Source organism: Zingiber officinale, chromosome 2B (assembly GCF_018446385.1).
Source record: "Zingiber officinale cultivar Zhangliang chromosome 2B, Zo_v1.1, whole genome shotgun sequence".
Taxonomy (NCBI): Eukaryota; Viridiplantae; Streptophyta; class Magnoliopsida; order Zingiberales; family Zingiberaceae; genus Zingiber; species Zingiber officinale.
This window is the reverse complement of record NC_055989.1, coordinates 78,342,228-78,347,765: the sequence shown is the minus strand read 5'-3', so window position 1 is coordinate 78,347,765 and position 5,538 is coordinate 78,342,228. Positions and strand designations below refer to the sequence as shown.

Sequence of the window (5,538 nt, the reverse complement as noted above, 5' to 3'; positions counted from 1 at the left end):
TCCAAGAAACCAAGAAAAGGGGGAAAGAGAAGACTTATCTACGAAGAAGCCTCGTCTTCGGATCCAATCCTCGCTCCGGAGTCGAAATCGTCAAGAACTCCCTTAGAATCGCCCAGAAATCCTCCCAAGAATGGGAGGAAACCACCAAATCTTGCCTTCTCCCAAAGGGGAAGAGATCCCCCTTCAATTCATGAAGGAGGGTTTAAATAGAGGAGGGAATCGGGCCCCCACACGGCCCCGTGACACGGCCGTGTGAGATTCACACAGCCATGTCCAGTTCCTCCTCTGCCAAAGCTGCACGGCCGTGTGATTCACACGGCCAGGAACCTTCTGCTCTCTGGAAATGCTACACGGCCGTGTGGTGCACACGGCCACAGTCTGCTTAGTCTCTGGAAATGCTACACGGCCGTGTGGTGCACACGGCCACAGCCTGCTTAGTCTCTGGAAACCTCACACGGCCGTGTGAGGTTCACACGGCCATGTAATCTTCCACTTCTGTTGGTGCCAAACTCCACACGACCCGAGCTCCATACCAGTGCAGGGCCGTGTGAGGTACACGGCCTGGTGCTTTCTGCCTTTGTTTCCTCCAAGGCTTGCCCAAAGATGTAAATTCTTCACCAAATCGACTCCTGCGTACAGAAAATGCACAAAAAGCAGATCTCCGAACCAAAAGAGTAAATATGCTAAAGGGAAAGCTGAAAGTATAAAAATGCATAGATCAAGCATGCTCAAAGTATGTAAATGTGCGTAAAAACATGCATAAAAGAGTATATAATCTACGCACATCAACTAGCGACTGGAATCTCCTGACAGTATCAACCTAAAAAAATATCAACGGAAGAGGGGTGAGTCCAACACTCAGCGGATACCTAGTTGACATGCATAGTAAATAATATCAAGCAGAAATAAATATGCGTACAGTCTCCTAGATAGAAAATGTAAAACTGCAAAGTAAGGAGTATCTGTACTAACCAGAACCTGGGTATAGGGATATCAAGGCCGTCAGACCCAGAGTATCATAAACCTGTATGCATGTCAAACAATACATCCATCTAGTATGCAGCATATATAGTGCAGCAAATACAAACAATAAATGCAAATAATGCATATGATGCCAATGACATATCCTGGTCACCCCTGACACCAGTCAGTCATCTCACACACGATGATGAGACCGAGTGAATAGGGCTGTGACAACCGTGCACTTTGCCATCACTGCTCCTGAGCGACCGAGTAGACGGGATGTTGTCGGAGTACACCTATCCTCCTATCCCAAATCATAAGTGGGGGAGCGCAATGCTCTCATCTCCCTGAGCCAGTCCAGATGAGGGATCCCTGTCGACTATCATGCTGCATCACACTACCCATGAGCGGACCAATGGAGCCAAACAGAGCAACCTGCTGCACACACCCTGCCTGAATAAAAACCACTAACCCATGAGTGGTTGTGTGTGCAGACCCATGTAACTGGCGATGCGCTCAACAATAATGGAGCCGACTATCGCACAACATACAATCATGCGAGATGGTGCATGACACTAAGCATAGAAATATCCTGATCCTATCTACCTTCATAAAAACAAACATGTATCAAATACGCGGATCAAATAATATGATCTAGGTACACAGATTAGGTATAGTATCTAACCAGTCTGATATATCATAAAGCATGACATGCCACTATCTCCATAACATAATTAACAAACAGGGCATGAACGCTAAACAAGTAACAAACAAACATGCTCGGAAACAGATAGTGACATGTTGATGCAGATATAAACATATTTAGTACTACCTGTTAAAATCTACTAAACATATCAACAAGACATATCAAAATAGATAGGTCAAAATACCCGCCTCCAATGTAGATTGAGCTAATCAACCTCAATGTCGAAGTGCTCGTCCCGAATCCGAATCCTGTAATAAATCGTATAATTTAGCTAATTTTCATTATAAACAAAAGTAGCTAAACTAAATCCTAATCCGATTAGGAAGCTAGGGTATTAATTCCATTTAGATTTAAGTCTATACTTAAATCAATTCTAGTGGCAATTCAGTCTTCAACTTACCACCAGATAACCTAACCACAAATAAACAACTAACCACAATATTCAATTTAAACCTTGATCTATAGCTAAACACAGTTAATCCACTAAATTCCCAATTCATACTTTATTCAATGATTTCACCTAAATTAGCACCTCTTGTTAACATTAACGAATTCCAGATTCACATAACCCATCAACACATTGCTGGAAACTAAAGTCGAAGCAACGATGAGGCTATTGCCCTCTCTGGAATTCATCCACAGTCAAAACCTAGTATAGCTCCTATCCTTAAACTATATATATATTGGAGATAATCATTACCTCAAGTGTGGCAGCTGGTATTTGGATACCCCGGTGCTCAGTGAAGAGGGAGCTCACTGCTTCTTCAATGCCCTAAATCACAATCACTGAAGGAACCCATTTATTAACGCCAACATCAACAATCAACCACACCCTCCCTAAAACGCACACTGATCCACAACGAAGCTTACCTCAGTGTTGGCTGCTCACGGCAATAAGGGCAGTGTCTGCTGTTTGGAGAGATCGGGTGACAGCGGTGAAGGCGCGAGGAGGTCGGGTGGTGCTCTAGTCGTCAGCGTCAGTGCTAGGGCTCAAATGGCCGGTGTCAACCCGCGAGGGTCAGCGGCAATGAGTAGAGGAGAAGGAAGAGACACGACCGAGAAGATGGCTGGCGTGTGTGCGGCTCGGAAGCTAGGACTCGGTGGCAGAGAGATCTCTGTGGCGACTCTCGGCGCTACGATGGGAAGGAGCAGAGGCGAAGAGGAATTGAGTCAACGCAGGGAAAGGCTCGAAGCTTTTGTACTGGAGGGGAAGAGAGGAAGAAACGGACGACGGCGGTTTTGGGAAGAAGAAGAAACTGTGCCGCGGGAGAAGAAACGCCTTCGGCGTGAAAAGAGAAGAAACGATGTTGGGGAAAAGGGAAAGTAAATAAAAAGAAATAAAATAAATAAACTTTTCCTCACTTAAATGGGGTAGCCTAAACAGGTTTCCCGGGACCCAGTTTTTATCCCCGTAACCTAAGTCATACGAGCTCCGAAAAATTCTCGAAAAATTTCTAAAAATTTTGGAAAATTCCCTTATAGTTATCTGCCCTTTTTTCAGTATTTTACATAGTAAATCAAGCAAATCTATCTAATAATAAAATGATCTTTCTATTAGCTCCCCCTGGATCATAGCATCGATAAGATCTTTCAAGGTAATGAATTTGATCTTTGTGCTGGAACCCCAAGGTTGTTTTGGTGTGATCAACAAATTAAGTTAGGTCCTGTGTGTTTCTAACCTTGTGTCTAAGTGTGCAGGAGCTTAGGAGCATAGGTAGTCGAGTGGAAGATGTAGCTAGCGAGAAGGACTGCACGCGGTGCGTTCGAGGGACGAGGCACTGCGGAAGAGTACACCGATGGACGAGAAGGAAGCATGCGGTGGTTCCGAGGGACGAAAGCCGGAGCGAAAGAGTGCTCGAGGAGCAAGAGACGCAGCTAGCGAGAAGGATGACACGCGGTGCGTCTGAGGGATGAAAACTACGGATGAGTACGCTGACGGACGAGAAGGAAACACGCGGCGATTCCAAGGGACGAGAAGCCGGAGGGAAGCTCGCTCGAGAAGACCGGAAGTTGGGTTCGGGTGAGCCCTTTTCCGGATGGCAGAGATCACCCAAGCGAGCGGATCCGGAGCAGAAGACCCGGACCGAGCCGAACCGAACCGGAGCAGAGGTCCCGGATGAAAAAGTCAACCACTGTTGACTTTTTACTCCGGGGCGCCTGGAGCAGCCCAAGGCGCTCGGACTAATGATTTTGACCAGATCGAGATTTATCTCGATCTGAATATTGGGGGATAAAATTTATCCCCCTAGGGCGCCCGGAACCCTTCCAAGCGCCCCGACCAAGGCTATAAATATAGCCTTGGTCTAGAAGCTTTTCATCAATTCAGAAATTGCAACAATGCTTGTGCGCTTCCACTGTTTAGATTAACTTCTTTCTTTCTGTGCCTACATTTCTGTAAAAGAGGCTTCTCCGCCTGAAGGAGATAGTAGTGCGATCATTTTCCTTGGATTAACAACCTCCCTGGTTGTAACCAAGTAAACATCTGGTGCCTCGTCTTTTTCTGTTTCGATTTATTGCTTTTCTATTTTATATGCAAGTGTTAGTTTGAAAAGTCGGGAAAGGTTGTGTTTTATTTTTACAGGGTTATTCAACCCCCCTTCTAGCTAGTTGCCAACATTCCTACAAGTGGTATCAAAGTCAGGGCGCTTCAGGAGGACTAACCACCGAACGAAGCAATGAGATGGTCGAACCAAGCATCCACCTGCCGAAATACGAAGGGGACTTTGCCACCTGGAAAAAATTGATGCAGATATTTTTTACAATAGATTTTGAATTAGTTTTAACAATGGAATCTGGCTTTGTAGCTTCAGAAGGTAAGGAAAAATATCAATAGACAAAAAAGGAGCAGGCTGAATACGTGGCGAACGGTAAAGCAGAATACCATCTGCTAAGTAGCAGAGGCCAATCTGGCTAATTCATCCGCTACTTGATTCTCATATCGAGGAATTTTTTGTATACTTACTTCTTGAAACTGAGCCTTCAATTTATCAAATGCCTCAGCATATAACCTGAGTCTGTCATTATTGATTTCAAAGTTACCTGATAATTGTTGGGCTGCTAAATGAGAGTTAGAATAGATGTAAACCCGGGTTAGAATAGATGTAAACCCGGGCTGCTCCCACATGCCGAGCAGCTTGTAACCCTCCTATCAATGCTTCATATTCTGCTTTATTATTAGTAGCCATATAATTCAGCCTGACAGAAAGTTGAAGCTTATCTTCCCTTGGAGATATAAGGAGAATACCAATTTCACTACCTTGTCTGGTTGAAGATCCATCCACATATACTTTCCAAGTACTTTCTTCTTCAGGACCCTAAACCTCTATAATGAAATCTGCCAGAGATTGTACTTTGATGGCCGAGCGAGGTTGGTATTGTATATCATACTCACTTAGTTCTGTCATCCATTTAATCAACCGACCATATGCCTCTGGGTTAAGTAACACCCATTCGAGAGTACTGTTGGTCAATACAATAATTACATGTGCTAAAAAATATGGACGCAATCTCCGGGCAGTTAACACTAATGCATATGCCAACTTTTCGAGTGTAGGATATCGATACTTAGCTCCCTTTAATAAATGACTGGAAAAATATACAGGTTGTTGTTCTTTTCCTTCCTGTCAAACTAACACCGAGCCTACAACATTTTCATTGGCTGACAAATACACCCATAGGATTTCTCCTACTACAGGTTTATCCAACACAGGAAGGGTGGACAAGTAGTCTTTTAATTCTTGGAAAGCTTTGTCACATTCTTCATCCCATTGAAATTTGTTAGCCTTCTGGAATATTTTGAAGAAATGGAAGCTACGATCGGCCGACCTTGAAATGAATCTAGACAAGGTGGTGATCCGGCCGGTGAGTCT

General features: G+C 44.3%; 1 long non-coding RNA gene across 1 annotated transcript; it reads right to left on the bottom strand.

Annotated features, from left to right (window-relative positions):
* Positions 1-1,875: 1,875 nt before the first annotated feature.
* LOC122049210 lies at positions 1,876-2,965 on the bottom strand. The gene is made up of 3 exons (XR_006130882.1): positions 2,540-2,965; positions 2,370-2,455; positions 1,876-1,917 (listed from the first exon to the last, which is right to left on the bottom strand). It is a non-coding gene; the product is annotated as an uncharacterized LOC122049210 (long non-coding RNA).
* Between the last annotated feature and the right edge of the window lie 2,573 nt (positions 2,966-5,538).